Source organism: Solanum verrucosum, unplaced genomic scaffold, assembly GCF_900185275.1.
Source record: "Solanum verrucosum unplaced genomic scaffold, falcon-dt-bn FXZP01000206.1, whole genome shotgun sequence".
Taxonomy (NCBI): Eukaryota; Viridiplantae; Streptophyta; class Magnoliopsida; order Solanales; family Solanaceae; genus Solanum; species Solanum verrucosum.
The window spans coordinates 422,380-444,796 of record NW_026020104.1 but is presented as its reverse complement, the minus strand read 5'-3'; positions in this window follow the sequence as shown (position 1 = coordinate 444,796).

The following is a 22,417-nucleotide window of genomic DNA, read 5'->3' as shown; positions in this document are numbered from 1 at the left end:
TGAACCCGTGTGTATGCCTATTTTATAAATATGAACCTTGATTATGAACTTATGAATTATGATTATGGATTTATGCATGTTTTATGAAATTGATATTTTCTGATTAAAGGATGCTTTTAACATAAAGTGTCAATGATTTGTGAAAGGTTTTCTCACATTTGAAAGGAATAATGATTTAGATGCTTAAAAGGGAACTGTCTTGATGAACAATTATGAAATCATGGTGTTGAAAGGAGGTATTATAATATTAACTTATGATTGGATTGATAGTTTTTAATTATTGTCTTTCCAGGTATTTCGATATGATTATGATTATGTTTTTTTGTTGGGATTTACTTAACACCGAGAGGACTTTGAGATGGAGTTTCTTCTGTTAGTAGAGGTCGAGTCTCTAGAAGCGACCTCCTTGTCCAAAACTACATGCTCCATACAATTATCTTAAATGATCTAAGCTAGTGGATTCACTTTAGCAATAATGAATGATACGGAGTTTTACCTTGGCAAGTAGTCTCTCTGTTTGGTGTGAGGTTTACACCAGATTACATGTTATAGCTCACATGGTCTTATTGTCGGTTAACGATAAATATCTCACAAATAAACTATTTTATTTTCAAATATACTATGAAATATTCTTTATTATTTTAAGATGCATTGACCATGTATATGCTTTAAGATTTGGCTTCAAACCTCACTATGTGTTTACTTGATCTTGCACATCCATGTTTCTAACTCATTACGGTATAATATTTATGTTTTCATGCATTTATACATACTAAGTACATTCACCATACTAATGCATATTTGTGAATATATTATCTCATTATATAAGGTCTAACGCTTCTCCTCCTGGACGTGGTTAGATCGGGATTGCTCATATTGATCACTTTGATTGGTGAGTCTTCATGATTCAAGGGCAATGCCATGGAATACTTTTATTGATTTTATGGTCCTTTTAGTTTCAGACTTTTATGTGGTTTATGGATCACGTCACAACCACTCTTATGGTGTTAGAAAATATATGTTAGACTTAGTCGTGTTCTACATATTCTCTTATGTACTATGTTGGTATTTTTTATGTTATCTTATGATTTGAGACTTTTATCAATTATATCTCCTGAATTTATCTTGACACATCGTGCCTATGTCAAGTGACTCATTTAGGATCTTTTGGAGCCTTATTTGTCATGTCATATCTAGGGTGTACTTTGGGTCTACCACTATAGAGACAGAAGAAAATTAAGAGAAGTGTCTCAAATAAAAGTCTTAGAAAGAATTTGAGTATATGTAGATAAAGGACACTTTAGTAGTCATGTGATTAGCGTTGTTAGACTAAAGTAGATATAGGCCAGTTTAGATAATATAGAATAGGTCCATAGTCTCAGAATGTAAACTTAGAACTAAGGGGAGATGATATGGTGATGTGTGTAGAATGAGTTATGATGATATAGTACTTCATTCCTACTCTAGCGAATTCCTTAGATTTTAATTTTTATGACACTCCGCTATATATGAGCGTTATGTCTGTGACCTATGTTAACTAAGGGAAGATGATATGGTGTTGTGTTCAGAATAAGTTATGACAAGATACTAGTTCATTCCTACTCTATCGTATTCCTTAGATTTCAATTGTTATGCACTCCGCTGCTTATCAGCATTATGTCCATGACCTATGTTCATGAACTTTAGATAGATTCATGACTATGTTAGCAAAGATTTTAGTACAACAATCCCAATCTTACTTCATGAAATTGAGAATTTTCAGCCCTATCTTATATGAATCATGATATATGCACTCATGTTTCACAATATGATTAGTTCATGAACTCGTGATATAACCAAATGTCTAGTGAAATCACCTTACATCATGCATATTCTCATATTTGTCATGATCCAAAGTATACCCTAGGCGAAACATGTCGTATAGAACCCCGAACGGTCCTACACAAGACACTTAGCATACATCATATAAGATAATCGAAATAAAGATTTCAAAAGAACAGTCTTATATCATAAAAGAGTTTGACAAAAGCGGAAGTCTAACATAGTCTCAACAAGCCATCTACTCAAAATAAGTGGTTGTGATATAACCCATACACCACATAGGAATGTCTGAAAACTAAAATGAAAGAAATCATGTAAAAGTTTCTCGGCCCTCGGATCATGAGAACTCACCAATCTTCAAATGTCAAATGGATCAACTAGCCACGAGTATGAGAGGTAGGAGCATCGGGCCCTACATTAGTGAAACAATGTAGGTACAAGTATGCATTAGTATATGAAATGTACTAAGTATGATAGCAATGCATAAGAGTTATGAAATCATGATAAAATGAACTTTACATGACATGCAATGACCAAACTAAATTATAAAATAAGAGGTTAGAAACATGAGTCATAATCATGGTCAATGCAAGCTTAACAACTTAAAAACACCTGTGAGATACTTTAGAAATAACCTTAGTTCATTATTGTAGGAAGTTTACCATGTAACAGACATAGACCATGCAAGCTATAACATAGAATCCAGTGTATATCACACACCGAAAAAAGATGTCCTTTACTTGCCAAGGAAAGAACCATGAGTCTGAGATAAAGTGGATCCACTATCTAATGTCTATATGAGACAACATCATATGGTGGCACATAGTTAGGGACAAGCAAATTGCTACTAGAGACTCGGCCTCTACTAACGGGAGAGCCTCCATCTCAATATCCTCTCGGTGCTAAGCAAATATCCCACATAATAGTCATTAATCATATTAATTTCATCATCCATGGAAAGGCACAATTAAGCAACCAATCCAAGCTAAAGTCATTTAGAATAGATCCTTAACTTGATTCAACTTAGGAGAGAAAACCTTTCAACCTCATGAATCCTCATGTGAGAAAACCTATCACAATCATGTTCTTAGTAATATGTGAGAAAACCTTTTAGAAAAACATTGATATTTTACTCTCAAAGCATCCTCAAATCAGTTACATCAACTTCATAAAAATAAACATATCTTCATAAATTCATCTTTCTTAGTTCATAAGATTCATCATGTGTTCATAGTCTAAAATCATTGATCATGCATGGGTTCATATGAATTCAACTTAAAATAAAGTAAATATTTTCAATTCATGCATTAGAAGATAGAAAGCAAGTAATTGAATCATAACTGAAAAGAACCCATAAAGATTGAATAAAATCATAACATTGAATGGAGAATCTAACTTGTAAAATTGAAGATTTTAGGAACCCTATGGAGGAAAGGACTCCATAGGTGAATAATAACTAACCTTAGTGATCGAGGCCCAATAGCTATGGTGTATTGAGAATCTTGAAGTGAAACCCTTGCTTTTTCTTTCTTAGCTTTTGAGTGGATTTTGGGGGTGAACTAGGAGGGAAATTTATGAATTAGGTGAATGATTTAGAATGGGTAGTATTAGGACTTAAATCACTTATATAGGTCTTTATATACGGATTAAAATGATGTAGCTTAGGTACCAAACACTTAGGGTAAAGACTAAAATGACCCTAACTTAAAAGGCTAATGTGTGACCTAAAAGAACCATAAATGGGTCGTACATATGTTCACTACCATTTAGGGTACTGTCCAGGTGACTCCAAGATCTTGTCAGCCTTGGACGGCTAGGTATCTTGCCATAAATTGTGCGTACAACTTTATATGGGTTGTTTAGGAAGTCGTCCATCTGACCCTAAGACCCGGCATCCCTAAATGGCCAGTCCACTTGCCTTAAATATCCACTGGTGCCCTAACCGGATCGCTTAGGGTTCCGTGAAGGGTCCCCGAGCTATTCCAGGCTTGTGGAATTGCCCGCTAGCTCACTTTGACCTTTTTAAAGCCCGAGGTGTTACAATATCAAATTTCTTGAACTATTTGTGCTTATGATCTTTTTCCTCTAAGCTCTTTCAGTGATCCTCTTTAACTTTTGATAGCAATATTGATTATAGCTTAGTTTGTTTAATTCATACATATGAAATATATCCATTCAATCATAAATACATATACAAATAAAACATATAAATTTTGCATATAAAGTTCTTGATCCATAATTATACATATAAATATTCACACATCAAATACATATAAAAAATTTACGCATTTATATACACAGGATCCCATATATAGATACAAGCATAAGTATTCAATAATTTTGTGTACAAACAAAAACCATTTTATCAAATAAATATACAAATCATCCATACATACAAGGGTGGATTATTCAGGACGGTGGGATGCCACGCCACCCACAAGTTTCGACGGAAACTCTCTATGTCTCTGTTTGTGTGTGTGAGACCCACAGAACAAAGTTACTATGTGATGCATGTGGTAAAAAGCTAAATGCTTGAGCCTTAAGGTCCTAGGATCGAATCCCACTGACATATTTTTAATTGTTTTCTTTTTTAAAACTATTGGCACGTTTAAGGGCCTATAAACAGACATTAATTTTTTTCTTTTTTTAAAACTGCTGGCATATTTAAGGGGATGTAAACATATAGCCTACAAAGACTTTTTAAAATAAATAAATATAATTGTTGTTTATTCCTTATTGATACTTCTTTTCACATACAGAAATATGAAATTCATACTTATGTGACAAGTGAAGGTCATCCAATTTATCGTAATCGATTAGTTAACATATTGGTTAAACATATTCTGGAACACGGAAAAAATCATTGGCTTATCAAATTTAAAACAACGAATAATTCGAACCAAAGCTAAAGTTGATTTAGTCGATGAGTCTACTTGTCACCCAGGAAATCTAAATCCAAGATTCGCCGCTGCATACATATGAAATATATACATTCAATCATAAATCAAGTGAGACAAATAGAACATTTATATTTCGCATATAAACTCAGATTATTTTGATGAAAGATTTTTGAGAAAAATAATACAAACATAAATATATACAAATAAAAAAATGGAAAAAAAAGATATTGAAACACGTTTGAGCGGTTACCTTGAACTATGATGCCATGATTAGGAGGGGGAAAGGAGATTTCAAAATTCAAAATAAATATTTTTTTTGGAACTAAATTAAATACTTTTGATCTAAGTTAGAATCAAGCAGCCTTTGTTGTACAAGACAAATAAAGATCATAGAGAATAGGGATGGCAATGGGGCGGCGTGGGACAGATTGAGCTTAATCCGCAAATTTTTTAACCCGTCTCGCTCCGCCTCGCATAACAACTTTTTTTAATTTTCAACCCGCCTCACCCCAGCCCGCATAGACCCCCCCCCCCCCTTCATGAAGCCGATCCACATAATTCTTGTAATATTTTATTTTTCTAGTTAAGTTTGATACTAAAAATAAAATTCATAAAAATAAATTTATTTTTTCATTAAGTTATATTAATTTAATGTATAATAACTTAAAATTTTATATTTTAGAGGTCAATTGGAAAACATGTAAGAAATTGTCAAGACAAATTGAGAGTCCATTTAGGAGAAAGTTAGTGAGTGGATAGAGGAGAGATAAAATTAGATTTGTTTAAAAAAAATATACAAATCCGTCGAGGAATCTTTTTCTTTCTCGATACAAAGTGTTTGTGCATCCCGCAATTGATAGCAAATTTTGTTTAATTATAGTGACATACAATAATTAATTGAAACTTTAGTTTTGTCTACTAATAAACTATTAGGGTGTATTTGGTATGAAGGAAAATGTTTTCTTGGAAAACAAGTGGATTTCTAACTTATTTTCTCATGTTTGGTTGGTGAGTAGAAAATATTTTCTGGAAAGTATTTTTTAATGTTTGGTTGGTGAATGAAAAATATTTTTAAGAAAATATCTTTTTATTTTGGCTTGAGACTAAAAAATATTCTTTAGAAAAATAATTTTTGATCCGAAAATCAACCCCCATAATTGATCTAGGACCTGACCCCGACACCCAAACTAGGACAAGACCCTGATGATCATTCGAAAATCCGAACCTGAGAGCTGACCCTGGAAAACTTTTTTCAAAAATAATTTTTAAAAAAAATTGGCGGGGTAGTTGGGGAGAGGACGGTTGGGGGTGGGATAGGGGTAGGGTGGCATAAAAATGAAATTTTTAAAAATTTAAAATATTTTTCCAAAACAAACTTTTCAAAAAAAATGATGGGGTGGCGCAGGGGTGGAACGGGGGGAGGGGTGGCATAAAACTGAAATTTTTTTAAATTTGAAATATTTCCCAAAACAATTTTATTCTTAAAACTTTTTTTATGGGAATGACCTTTGTGGCGCGTGCTGGGGGGAGGGGGGAGGGGGTAGCGTAAAAGTGAAAAAAAAATTGAAATATTTTTCAAAATCAATTTTTTTAAAAAAAATTGACGGGCATGGCCTGGGTTGAGGGGGGTGGGGTGGCATAAAAAACTAAATTTTCAAAAATTTTGAAATATTTTTCAAAAATAATTATTGACGGGATGTCCTGGGTAATGGTGGTGTGGGGAGGGGGGGAGGAGATAGGTAAGGAAAAAAAATAAAGGATGAAGTAGAGTTTTGGAAAATGTTTTCCTTAATATGGGAAGGAAAGTCATTTTCCTTAAATTTGAGGAAAATAAGTCGATTTGGAAAACATTTTTCAAATATTTTATGTCATGCCACGAGCCTACACCCTAGGCGGGACTGGCACTCGAGAACCATTTCTAGCCCCAAGCGAACCCTTGGCCTAGCTAAACTCTCAGCGAAAGACTTTAAGCATAATTACAAGGACCAAATGCATTTATAAAATAGTTGTCTTAATTTAAATTCAGAACGTTAAGGATATAACATTCAAACTAGTCATAGATGGCAAATCAAGTCTTATAGCAAAACATCTGAAACACAAGTCTAAAGGACTATAACTACTCGTCTATGAAGCCTCTAAAACAAAGAGAGATGTCGGGACAAAACCCCCCGCTCATCCTAACAACTGAAATACTAAAGCAATGTAAAGGAGTCCTCCGGAAAGCAAGGAGGCTCACCAACTAACTCTGAGTGCTCAACTGGATCAACGAGACGCTAGATGTTGATCCTGGTTACATGTGTCTACATCATAAAATGATGCAGGACAAATGGCATCAGTACATTGAATGTACGAGTATGCGAGGGGAAAACTAAACATGACATAAGCTTGAAATGAATATGAAAGGAACACTTACCTTGGCTTTACTCAACTCATGAATAACTCAACTCAAATGCAAGGTAAAAACAACAATAATAGTGCAGTTTATACAAAGCATTTAAAATAGTAGATGACAACTCAATGTATTAAAGAAATACAATAGCAACTCAGTTACGTATAAAGTAATATAATATTGTGCGAGTTTATCTAAACAACAACCATCACTATGAGCCTAAGTGATGATACAGCATCTCGCCCACACTGCCAGAACTGTCCTATACTTTGTCGTCATATAGAACGCCTCAACTAAGTAGATCCACTAGTCTATGCAAAAAATCACTAAGGAATCATCTAAAAAGTATGATCCTTTCATCCTATGATGGATACATGGTTTATGGAGACTTGAGTTATTATGAACTCGCGTCCTCTCAAAATATACTCAACTCATATGTTTATAAAACAAAACTCTTCTTTTGGTTTGAGATAATTACTCAAAACTTAGCTTAAAAGTTCTCTTGGAAATCGGTGTTTCCTTTCTTGCTCAAATGTGAAAACATTTTAACTCTTAGGAATGCTTAGTTCCCAGTATACACTTTTGAAGAAAATAACTTTGATCTTTACTCTTTACTCAACTCAAAAATCAAGTCTTAAAACAAAGTTAAAACGTTTGTAAAAGACTTTTGAAATGACTCTAAGAATTCTCTAGACTTGGCTCTTAACTTTCCTTGAATTTGAATTTATGAATTCACGGATCGTGATTTGTGATAGGAAGGATCTCATGATGTTTAGGAGTGTTTTTAGATAGTTAAACATGAGAAACGATCAAGAAATCACTGTCTGGAAACTAGTCCGCGACACAGAGATGCATTTAAATATTTGGTCGCGAAATAAATTTAGAGGCAGAACGGTCTGTGACCACTCCCCGACGCGGGGAAAAATATTTCCATCCTGAGGAACAGGTTCGTGTCCCTGGTACCCAGATTCACCCGACTTTTTTTCCTTCTTCGTTTTCCAGCCCCAATTCGCCTAAACTCGGTTCTTTTTTTTCAAATTCTCTTTAGATTTAGTTAGCCAGTAAATGTACCTAAGAACCTAACTCAAAACAACTCTATAATTCGATGCAATAATCTTAAAAACTCCTCAATCTCAACCCAATTCAAGGACAAAAACAAATTCAAGAACACATATCAAGAACATCAAACTTTCAAGCTTTTTAGGACGAATACTCGCTGAAAAAATATGTTTGGCACGTGGGTGAAAGAACCCAACGTTATGAAAGTCTCACATACCTCGTAGGATCAAATCCTTGAAGAAATCTACAATCAATTCCTTACAAAGACGGTGAAATCTTGATTTTCCTCTTTTCTTCTCTCTTGGGTTCTTTCTCCAAAAACCCTAACGTTATTTACCAATTGTCTAAACTGAACCAATTCATTTTAGACCCTAATTTAATTGCTAAAACTGAATTAACTTAATTGGGTATGAAAAAGACCAAAATACCCCTTTAAAATGCGGTTGACTTTCTTTATCTAGACAGCAAGACTTCAAATGGGTATATCTCCCTCAAACAAACTCGAAATCTTACAAACTCGGCGGAGTTGGAAAGATAATTCAAATATCTTTCCTACGGTACCTTGTAGAACACCTCACTCATCTTGATCTAGGAGTTATGATCGTTTGAAGTTGACCCAAAACTCATACCTAACTTAATTTCGTCAAATTTACAGATTTTCATTCTTTCCAAAAATGACACTTTCTAATTCTAGCTATTTCTAGTTGCGGGGTGTTACATTTTAAGCCAACTAAACATGGAAAGATTAAAAAACATTGCTTTCCTCCCTACCAAACACATCCTTAATATTTGTCATTACAAGTAATTTTCCCTTTATCTTTTAGGGTATGTTTGGTATGAAGGAAAATGTTTTCCATGGAAAATGTTTTCCTAGAAAATGTTTTCTTGGAAAATAAGTGAATTTCTAACTTATTTTCTCATGTTTGGTTGGCAAGTAGATAATATTTTTTAATGTTTGATTAGTGAATGAAAAATATTTTTCAGAAAATATCTTTTATTTTTTACTTGAGACTAAAATATACTCTTTAGGAAAATAATTTATGATCCAAAAATCAATCCCGATAATTCATCTAGGACCCGAACTAGGACAAGACCCCGAGGACAGTTCCAAAATCCGACCTTGAGATTTGACCCAAGAAATTATTTTTCAAAAACAATTTTTTTTTTTAAAAATGACGGGGTTATGAGGGGTGGGGTGACATAAAAAATAAAAATTTTGAAATTTGAAATATTTTTCAAAATAATTTTTTTTAAAGTATTGATAGGGGTGGCGCAGGGGGGTATAGGGGTGGGGTTGGCGGAAAAATAAAAAAAATTTAAATTTGAAATATTTCATAGAAACATTTTTTTTTAAAAATTGACGGGGGGTGGCCTGGGTGGTAAAAAAAAATTGATTGTGGTGGCCTGGGTGGGGGGAGGGGGATATGACGTAAAAAAAGAATTTTTTTTAAATCTGAAATATTTCCCAAACACAACTTTTTTTAAAAAAAATGTCGTGAATGGCCTAGGTGGGGTGGTAGGGTGGGGGTAGGGGTGGGGTGGTGAGGGGAGGGGTGGCTTAAAAATGAAACATTTTTAAATTTGAAATATTTTCAAAAAAGCTTAAAAAAATGACGGGAATGGGCTGGGTGGGGGTGGCGTGGGGGGAGGGGGATGACATCATCGCATAAAAGATGATATTTTTTAAAATTTAAAATATTTCCAAAATTTTTTAAAAAAATTGGCGGGGTGGCGCGGGAGGGGATGGGTCTTGGACAAAAGGGAGGGGATGGAGACGGAGCTTCCTCCTTGCCTTTCATCATTTCAGGAAAGCTTATTTGAGCAGAGAATTTCAATTTAGTACAATTTCATTTCCAGGGTGGGGGTGGCGGGGAGAGTGCGTAGAAATTTTTAAAAAAGTTATGTTTGAGGGTGGGGGGGGGGGGGGGGGGTTCTGGTTTGGTGGTAGGAATAAAAATATATTTGAAATTTTAGAAAAAAGAAAATTAAAAAAATTAACTTTTATTTTAATGGGGAGGGTGGGCTACGGGGTATGGATAGAGTAAGAAAAAAAAATTAAAGGATGAAGTATAGTTTTGGAAAATGTTCTCCTTGATTTTGGAAGGGAAGTCATATTCCTTAAATTTGAGAAAATTGAGTTGATTTAGAAAATATTTTTCAAACATTTAAGCAACCAAACATGGGAAAATTGGAAAATATATTTTGAAAAATGTTTTCCTCCATTAACAAGCACATCCTTAGGGGTCATTCAGTGTGAAGATAAAAATAGATAGTCATTGCATAAGAAAATAGTGATGTGATAAAAATAGATAGTCATAGCATAACAATAATTGAAATCATCATTTTCCTTCCTGTCAAACACACGCCTTTTAATGGATTGAATTTCGATCACTATAAACTTGTTATGTCAAAGTGGTGTTTGGACCCACTAAGCTTCTTGACGGCAATCCTCATGAATTTTCCTATCGTTACTTTTTATTTCCTCTACAATGTATTCAGGGACTTTGAATTAAAGGGTGACAATAAGGTGTCAAAATAAAATGGTGGTGACATAAGTCTTAATTATTTAGTGTAGGTGACAATTATGTAATTAAGGACTAAGATTGTGGGAGTTGCCCTCAAATTTTTTAGTTGGCAGTTTGGTCTATTGTATTAAATGAGGGGTAAAAGAGTAAAAGATTAAAACCTAATTTAACCAAATTTGGTGGGAACCAAAAATGGACGGAACCCAGCGAACCAAAAAGGGAAATAAAAGCTGCAAATTTGCCTCCCTGATAAAAATAGATAGTGCATAACAATAATTGAAGACATCATTTTCCTTCCTGTCAAACACACGCCTTTTAATGGATTGAATTTCGATCACTATACACTTGTTATGTCAAAGTGGTGTTTGGACCCACTAAGCTTCTTGACAGCAATCCTCATGAATTTTCCTATCGTTACTTTTTATTTCCTCTACAATGTATTCAGGGACTTTGAATTAAGGGTGACAATAAGGTGTCAAAATAAAATGGTGGTGACATAAGTCTTAATTATTTAGTGTAGGTGACAATTATGTAATTAAGGATTAAAGATTGTGGGAGTTGCCCTCAATTTTTTTAGTTGGCAGTTTGGTCTATTGTATTAAATGAGGGGTAAAAGAGTAAAAGAGTAAAAGATTAAAACCTAATTTAATCAAATTTGATGGGAACCAAAAATGGAGGGAACCCAGCGAACCAAAAAGGGAAATGAAAGCTGCAAATCTGCCTCCCTGCCTTCTTCTTCTCCTCTTTCTTCTTTTCTCTTTCTCCTCCTCCTCCTCCTCCTCCTCCTCCTCCTCTTCCTCCTCCTCCTCCTCCTTCTTCTTCTTCTTCTTCTTCTTCTTCTTCATCTTCTTGAATCAGATTTAGCTAATTAGTGGACCATATTTCGTTCTATATCAATTGGCAATACTTCATAAGTGATTTTGTTCATACACCATTGTTTGGTAAGTAAGGTAAGTAAGATTAATAGTTCTTCGAATCATTAATTATCATCTAAGTATACCTGTAATTTTTTCAACAAATTTGCATTCGCGTCCAACAAATGGTTATACATGTTGCAATAGTTGACTCGTGTTGAATAAATCTGAAACATATAACCTTACATGTTGCAATAGATTAGTCATATGTTACAACATATGACTTTCCTCTTGGAGATATTGCAACTGAATAGTTATATGTAGCAACATATGACTTACATGTCGCAACATAATAGTCATATGTTACAACATATAACTTATACATATTTGCAATATATGATTTATATGTCGCAACTGAATAGTTATATGTAATAACATATGAGTTACAAGTCGCAATATAATAATCATATGTTGCAATATATAACTAACATATGTTTGCAACATGTAATTTTTGTGTCGCAACTTAATAGTTATATGTAGCAACATATGACTTACATGTCGCAACAAAATAGTCATATGTTACAACATATAACTTATACATGTTTGCAATATGTGATTTATATGTCGCAACTAAATAGTTATATGTAATAATATATGAGTTACATGTCGCAATATAATAGTCATATGTTGCAATATATAACTAACACATGTTTGCAACATATGGTTTATGTGTCACAACTGAATAGTTAGACATAGCAACATATGACTTAAATATCGCAACAAAATAGTCATATGTTGCAACATATAACTAACATATGTTTGCAACATGTGATTTATGTGGCAACAAAATAAACATATGTTGGAACATACGACTTTTATGTTGCAACAGAATGATCATACGATGCAACATATAACTTACGCATGTAATATATGTGTCGCAATAAAATAATTATATGTAGCAACATATGACTTTTATGTCGCAACATAATAATAGTCACGTGTTGCCACATAAGACTCATATGTTGCAACAAATGATGAAGTTGTATTCTATTATTCATACTAATTGTTTTTTGAATTAAATTCTTGAGGTACATATGTTGCAACATATGACAAGGAAAGTGAGAAAAGCCTTTGCAAGAATTGTTGGCCCAAGGATAGTGACGATGAAGATGATATTCAGTGTAAATTATGTAGTTGTGATTTAGAACTAAATTATGTAGTTAAATTTTTGTCTCATCCACTGGTGGTATTAATTCAATTAAAATGTGGCAACATATGTACATTTTGTAGGATAATCTTTTGATTTTTCTGTTGAAATTGCAACAGATCTATCATATAAAATTATTGTTCAAAGTGTTACAACATCTTTTTTATTGCTTTATTATGTTCCAAAGTACTAAAATATGGTCTTGTTTAATATTTTTCATTGCTAAATTGTTTAATTTATTGATTGACTCATCCATCAAATTGTCATATGTGGTAATAGATGTACATTCTATTGGATAAAACGTTGAATTTTGCAACAGAAATTATAACAGATCTGTCATATATTGCAACATATGTATATCCTAACATGTGATTTTTGGTATTAATTCAATTAACTTGTGACTTAATACAACATGTAGCACTAATATATAGTCCTACAACATTTCTAAATACAAAATTATGGTCTAATACAATAACCTTCATCAAGTCTATCAATTATTTTTACAAATATTATTATATCACTAGTTCATCATACAACGACTAAGTAATTTCATATGATAGTTATATAACACCATTGAAAATCATTGTTCAAAGTGTTATAACATCTTTTTATTGATTAATATGGTCTAAAGTATTAAATATGGTCCAATTTGACATTTTTCATTTCTAAATTGCTTAATTTATCGATTTACCTATCCAAAATTGTCATATGTGGCAACAGATGTACATTTTGTTGGACAAAATGTTGAATTTTGCAGCAAAAATTGCAACAGATCTGTCATTTATTGCAACATATGTATTGTCACGCCCCGAGTCTATACCTTGGACATGGCCAGCACTCGAAGACCATTGTTGGCCCCAAGCGAACCCTTGGCTTGGCCTTTTTAACTCAGCGAAAACCTAACTCAACAGAATAACTCCATGCAATGCAAGGACATAAAATAATTTAACTGATAAAATCTGGCCAAAAAGGCAACTCGAGTCCCAAAATAGAATATTTATATAGATGAGAGACTCAAAACTAACTAACTGACTGACTGTCTATGAAGCCTGTATAACATGAGATGGATGTTGGGACAGACCCCGCAATATCCTAATAAAGCAAAATTAAGAGAACAAAATAACCGAGTCCTCCGAAATGCAAAGAGGCTCACCACTGACTCTGGAGTGCTCAGCTGGATCAACGGCGTGCTGGATGCTGATCATGGGTACCTGTGTCTGCATCGCCATAAGATGCAAGCCAACTGGCATCAGTACATTGAATGTACGATTATGCGAGCTGGAAAACTAAGCAACATAGGCTAGAAGGAAATCTGGAAGAAACGGAAAATCTTACCTGGCTCAACTCAACTCAACCTGACTGACTTCTTTCAATATAAGGCAATTTAAAACAAGTGTGATATAAAGAAAGGTTGTTTAAAACATGCTATAAACTCTATGTGTATACAAAGATACAATAAGCCTGAGATGTATATAGAAATACAAATGAACTGATGTATATAAAAATACAATAACTGCTGTGGGAGTTTCTCTAACCGACAACCATCACATAAAAGCTATAGTGATGATACAACGATCAACCTCACGCTGCCAGAGAATCCTGTACTCGGCCAAAGGTATAGGACCTGAACTACCTAATGGATCCACTAGTCTAACCTGAAAATGATTCATCTAAAAAGTATGAACCTCTTTTACCCATGATGGCTACATGGTTCTATGGGGGCTGTGGGTTCTTTGAATGCTCCCCCAATTCGGTGCTCGATACTACTCCCAAAAATGTACTAGCTCTTATGTTTTTAAAACATATGTCTTCCTGCTGATTTGAGATAATTACTCATAAACTTAGCTCAAAGGCTATCTTGGAAATCTCAGTTTCCTCTCTTGCTTCATTTAGAAAGCGATAACTCTTTTTCTGGAAAACTGGCCCGAAGGCTCTTTGGAAATCTCAATTTCCAGTCTTGTTTAAATGTGAAAACATTTCTTTAAAACTTCTTTGGGAATACATAGTTCCCTAATAACTTTTGAGAATTGAACTCAACTTTATACTCTTGACTTAACTTGAAACTCTATACTCTTTGCTTGACTTGAAACTTGAGCCTTAAAATGAAGTTAAAACATTCAAGAAAGACTCTTGAACAACTTTAAAGATTTTCTTGGACTTACTTCTTAACTTCTAAGATTGACTCTAACTTCACTTGACTTTGATCCAAACTTTCCTCAAATTGGATTATGGATTCAAGGGTAATGATCTTATGTTTATGGATGAGTTCTTGACATTTAGACGTATCTTGGAGTGTTGAAAATAACTATAGAACATAGGTACATTACCAAGGAACATGTATGAAAAAGTAGGGAAAGAATGGGAAAATTTGGCGTCCTTGGCGCTCTGAGAAGCGCGAGGCGCCAGCCCTCAAACTTCAGAAGACCTGCTGGGGCGCGCTGGCTGGCACGATGCCCCAGCCCTTTTTTCCTGAAAATTTGACTTTTCTCCTTCTTTTTCCCCACTCTAAACCACATTAACTTCAAAGGTTTCAGCCCCAAACACTTAGAATCGTAAAACCCCTCAACATACAATAGATTTAAATCGGAAACACAACCGGAAACATGTCCCAAATCAACAAGAACTTCAATACAATCACAACAACAAGGCTTCAACAAACACAACCAAATCTTTTCTCGAAAATAAAACGAGTTTAGCGTGTGGGGGAAAGAATCAACCCAACACTATGATCTCACATACCTTAATAGGGATCACCCCCGACGAAATCCACGACGATCTCTACGAAGTTTGCTTCTTCTTCTCCTTTCTCCTATTCTCTCCTTTTCTATCAAGAACTCTAACTCTCACTTTAAAAAGGAAAAACTGATTTAAAATCAGTCTAAAACTTTAATATATATCCAAAAGAAAAGGCTAAGGAAAAGACCAAAATACCCTTACAAAAATCGAGTTAACTGCCCTGCCAACAACCCAACTTCCAAAAGGGCATAACTCCCTAATACAAACTCGGAATTGGGCAAACTCGGCGGCGTTGGAAAGACCATTCCACGAACTTTGCAAACATAACTGGAACTACACCTAACTCATCCTGAGCTAGGAGTTATAACTGTTCAAAGTTGGCCAAAAACTCACTTTTTCCCATACTTAACCAAATTTTTAATTCCTTCCGAAAATGACTATTTCTAATTCTAAGCCTCTTCATAGTTATTTCAAATTGCCGGATATTACATGTATATCCTAACATTTCATTTTTGGTATTAATTCAATTAAATTGTGACCTAATACAACATGTAGCACTAATATATAGTCTTACAATAAATCTAAGTACAAAATTATGGTCTAATTCAACAACCTTCATCAATTCTATCAATTATTTTTACAATAACTATTATACCACTAGTTCATCATACAATGACTAAGTAATTTCATATGATAGTTGTATAACACCACTGAGAATAGTTATTCAAAGTGTTATAGCATCTTTTTATTGTGTAATTATGATCCAAAGTACTAAAATATGGTCTAATTTGATGTTTTTTATTATTAAATTACTTAATTTATCGATTAACCCATCCATAAAATTGTCATGTGTGGCAATAGATGTAATTCTGTTGGATAAAATATTGAATTTTGCAACAGATATTGTAACAGATTTGTCATTTGTTACAACATATGTATATCTTAACATATGGTTGTTTGTATTAATTTAATTAAATTGTGACATAATACAACATGTAGCACTAATATATAGTCCTACAACATGTCTAAGTATAAAATTATGATCTAATACAACAACCTTGAATTCCTCTATGTTAATGGTGATACTACTTGTACACATATTTGACATATGTTGTAACAACTTAAAACATGTAAGTACTTTATAAAAGACATGGGCTAGCCCAACCTATAAACTGGACCAATCGGCCCATTATTTTATTTTTAGAAGGGATATAAATTAGGGTTTTCATTTTCATTTCAAGAATAGGATTTTCATTTTATTCCTCGCCGCTTCTATTTCTTCGCTTCGCTTTCTCTCTCTTCGCTATCTTCGCATGGATCTCGGATCTCTATAGTACATGGGATATAATGATATTATTTATTTCATCAGTCTTTTTTGTTCTTTGTTTTTTTATACGCAACTAATTTATTGAGGTTTGGTTAAACCAAATCAATAAATAAGATTTGCATGTCATGTACTGTCAAACCAATGAAATCATTAATCTTTGTGTTGATTGTTGTGGGTTTTTTTTTCTTTTTTGATGTATTACCGAAAAGAATACTGTGAAGGATGCAAATTCTTATGTAGTTGCGTACAACCATTAAAATTATCATAGTTGTCGAAATAAATAAACATAGTTTTGCACTTCTGTTTCAACATTTTTACTTGTTCTTAACATAACATAACATCAGTAAGTTATTGTTGCTACAGTTGACTCCTATGTTGCTACAGATACACCATTTGTGGTTGTAGTAGTTGCTACAAATGTCTTAAATGTTTACAACATATCACCCTTATGTAGCAATATTTGACCATTTGAGGCATATGTTGCTACATATGAGTCAAATATTGCAACAAATGAGGCATGTGTTGCTACAAATGACTTATATATTGCTACAAATGACTCATTTGTTGCTACAGATGCCTCAAATGTTGCATCATATCACCCTTATGTAACAATATTTGGCCATTTTAGGTATATGTTGCTATAGATGACCCATGTGTTACTGCATATGAGTCAAATGTTGCAACATATGAGGCATATATTGCTACATATGACTTATTTGTTGTTAAAGTTGACTCATTTGTTGCTATAGATGCTTCAAATGTTGCAACATATCACCCTTATATAGCAACATTTGACCATTTCAGGCATATGTTGCTACAGATGACCCATGTATTGCTACATATGAGTCAAATGTTGCAACAGATGAGGCATATGTTCCTACATATGACTTATATGTTGCTATATATGACTCATTTGTTACTACAAATGCCTCAAATGGTGCAATATATTACCCTTATGTAGCAACATTTGACCATTTCAGGCATATGTTGCTACAGATGACCCATGTGTTGCTACATATGAGTCAAATATTGCAACATATGAGGCATATATTGCAACAGATGACTTATTTGTTGCTGCAGAGTCCTCAAATATTGCTACATATCACATTTATGTAGCAATATTTGACTATTTGAGGCACATGTGTTACTACATATGAGTCAAATGTTACAACATATGAGGCATATGTTGTTATAAATGACTTATATATTGCTACAAAATGACTCATTTGTTGTTGCAGATGCTTCAAATGTTGCAACATATCACCCTTACGTAGCAATGTTTGACTATTTGAGGCATATGTTGCTACAGATGACCCATGTGTTGCTCCATATGAGTCAAATATTGCAATAGATGAGGCATATGTTGCAACATATCACCCTTATGTAGCAACATTTGACCATGTAGTGGATAAATAGAGTTAAAGGGAATTGGTTAGAGGCTCAATATAACATAACATAACATAATAGATAAAATATAACATTGTCATTAATTACAAACACATTGTCAAGGCTCCAAGCTCAAGATACTATCCCAGCAGCCTAATTTCATTGCATTCGACCAACTGTATTGTCACACAACTTGGTGTTCGGATGTTGAATTTCTGTGTTGGTAATCAAATGCTCAATAAATGCAAGGGAATATGACCCGCACGTGGCATTGATTAAATCTTTTACCATGGGTTCCAATCGACCTTCAAATTCTCATGGTTCATTGAGGAACTTATCTGGCAAATGCTTCATTATTTCACTTTGCCTCAACAAGCTTGACAGCTACTCAAACACAAGTTGTATGAATGTAAAAAACTTGTCATGTTTCGTACACATCAGGTTGCAGTCATAAACATTCATGTGACCCTCGTGCAAGAGGATCTCAAAAGTCACAAATTGAGCATTGTTCATGTTCATGACTGCCAAAAATCTTTTTGCACCAATCCAATCCATGCCTCCAAGATATGGTCTAATGCCCCTGACGTAGTCAATCATATCGGCATTCCATACAAACTCATTAAATAATTGGTTAAAGCTTTTACCACCAACTCTTGTTGCCTCCTCGCTGATACTGTCATACATTTGTTTGAAGTTGGTATAGAAGTTGAGATCTATGATTTTATCCGTGAAATCATAGTACTCGGGGTATCTCAGATGCCTCTCCCGCATGAGGCTAAGAATTTCATCAATATACTGAAAAAAAACAAATAATATTAAAGAGTAAAGATGAGTAATGATTGAAAAGATGAAACAAAAAAACACTATAAATTAAAAGTTAGTAGAGAAAAGTTACCCAGTCTTCCCACCAAATATCCATGCTTGGCATGGCCATGAAATCATTTCCGCTAAAATAATGCATGTCGTATTGTGCACGCAGTTCCTTTACTTTCATCAGTTCCAACAATTTGGTCTTTTTAGCTACAGACACCATCTTATAATGATTCACTTGCTTGAGCTCCAACAGCTTCTCTCCTACGACCATTGGCAATTCTCCAAATATTTTCTTCTTCAAATTCTGTATTGCCATGATAAATGATATTTTTTCTCCTCTTGGCCTGTGGAGTATATGGATTTCGAACATTGTTTAATGGAATGACCCTAACCCCCCTCTTGTATGAACATCAATATTATAAATCATTTCCTTAAAAATATTAGTGAGCTCTTTAGCACGACTAATAAAATAATCATGGTTCTGCTCACATTATTCGCATTGACAAAAAGAGCATTTGATGTTAGAAGAGGAAGCAACACCAACAAAAGATTGAGTTGTTGCAATAGATGAAGCTTCTTGTGTCATTTGATCTACAAGGTAAATAAAAAAAGGTTGAGAGTTTACAATTGATTATAAAATAATAATGGGTAGCAATTTATACTTATGTTGACACAGATGAACATTCTATTGCCACAGATGAATCTTCTGTTGCCACATATGGGTAACATGTTACTACATATGTCCATTTGTTGCCCTAACACATAGGTGACATGTTCCAACCACTACTAAAAAACTGCTTAAAAACGATGGACGAAAAAGCGACGGACGACGTCGCTCCAAAAAGCAACTCCTTTTGCCACACTATCCTTCGCTTTTTAATAAAAATAATTATTTTTTAAATTATTTTACAAAAAGTAATGGACAGCATCTCTTAGTCCGTCGCTTTTTTTTATGGATTAAATATATATAGAGAAGTCGTCCGTCGCTTTTTATTAAAAATAATTAAATATAAATTAAAAAATAATCACGTTGTCCGTCATTTTCAATTTATTTTATTTTATTGATTTTTAAAAAAGCGAGGGACGGCATCTCTTAGTCCGTCGCTTTTTGGTCAAAATATCTAGTCAACTATTTTAAAAAGCGACGGACATTGTCTCTTAGTCCGTCGCTTTTTGGTCAAAATGTTGGTCAACTATATTTAAAAAAAGCGACGGACTTGGAGACGTTGTCCGTCGCTTTTTATTAAATATCTAAAAGACATATTGCCATATTCTTATTTTTTTATCTCTTTCTTCACTCTTATTCTCTCCTCTCTCTCTCTCTCTCTCTCTTCACTCTTATTCTCTCATCTCTCTCTCTCTCTCTCTCTCTCTCTATCTATCTATCTATATATATATATATATATATATATATATATCAGTCTCAATCCCTAGCTCCCGTCGCCGTCTCAGCCCTTGTCTGTCGCCGTCTCTGCCCATCGCCGTTGCTGTAGCAGCCAGCAGGTAGGGTTACATTTTAGTTTTTTTTTTCAATTCTAGTGATTATAATTGATTGTTTGTTAGTGTATTATTGTTTTTGTTTGTTGGGTTGTAAAAGGACTTCTTTTACTACCTTTAGTGCCATCTTCGATGTCCTTTTGTTGCTTGATGTTAGTGAGCACATCTTTTACTATACTTATCAAAGGTGTTGTCCTAATGCCAAGGCCTAAGAAATCAAAACAGAGAAATAACCTTGAAATTGCAACATTTGGAGAAGATTGAGGATGAAGAGTTATGAAAGTAATGGTGTTATTCAATTGTTACTTTGATTTGATTATTGTTAGTTAGGTATAGATAATTGAAGATTTTTATTTTAGAGTTTTTTTTAAAAAAATGGGCATTTTTAAATTGGGCATTGTTAGTTAGTGAAGAATTAGCATTTTTGTATTTTAGGACTAGTTTAAACTTGAGAATATGTAATTTGAGGTTGAATTGGGATTTTTTGGGATTTGATTTTAGGACTAGTTAGTAAAGTGTTAATAATTTGAAGTTAGAAATCAGTAATGGAAGTGTTATGAGTAGATGATGAATGTTTGAATGTCATGAATTTAGATGATGAATGTTTGAATGTCATGAACTTAGAACTTGAACTTAGAACTTGAACTTAGAACTTGAACTTGAACTTGAACTTTGAATTTGAACTTGAACTTGAACTTGAACTTGAACTTAGAACTTGAACTTGAACTTGAACTTGAACTTGAACTTGAACTTAGAACTTAGAACTTGAACTTAGAACTTAGAACTTGAACTTAGAAATTGAACTTGAACTTTGAATTTGAACTTGAACTCAGAACTTGAACTTGAAATTAGAACTTGAACTTAGAAATTGAACTTGAACTTTGAATTTGAACTTGAACTTAGAACTTGAACTTGAAATTAGAACTTGAACTTAGAACTTGAACTTGAAATTAGAACTTGAACTTAGAAATTGAACTTGAACTTTGAATTTGAACTTGAACTTAGAACTTGAACTTGAAATTAGAACTTAAACTTGAACTTAGAACTTGAACTTGAAATTAGAACTTGAACTTAGAAATTGAACTTGAACTTTGAATTTGAACCTGAACTTAGAACTTGAACTTGAACTTGAACTTAGAACTTGAACTTGAACTTAGAACTTGAACTTGAACTTAGAACTTGAACTTGAAATTAGAACTTGAACTTAGAAATTGAACTTGAACTTTGAATTTGGACTTGAACTTAGAACTTGAACTTGAACTTAGAACTTGAACTTGAGCTTAGAATTTGAACTTGAACTTGAAATTAGAACTTGAACTTAGAACTTGAACTTGAACTTGAACTTGAACTTGAACTTGAACTTAGAACTTGAACTTGAAATTAGAAGTTGAACTTGAATTTAGAACTTGAACTTGAACTTAGAATTTGAACTTGAACTTGAAATTTGAACTTGAACTTGAACTTAGAACTTGAACTTGAAGTTGAACTTAGACTTGAACTTGAAATTAGAACTAATTAGATTGAATATATAACTAATTAAGTTTAGAAATTAGTTATGAACTTGAATTGAAAACTTGAACTTATTAAAACTTGAATATATATATATATATATAATATTCTTGGATTTGAAGTTTATATTTAACTAATTTTAGAACTTTTCGTGATAGGCAACTGAGGAAGCTCAACATCTAAAAAAGTTGATACAAGACTATATTGCTTCTTTCATTAAAGTAGGAGATAAGGTTGGTGCTTCTATATTTCTTAAGTTCAAGTACAATTGTTTTCAATAATGTGTTTGTGTCCATCTAGTATTGATACTTAGCTTTAATTCTAGTGATAATTTTTTTGTGTCCATCGATTGTTTGTTAAGCATAAGTACCAACACTAGTTGATCCTATTGATG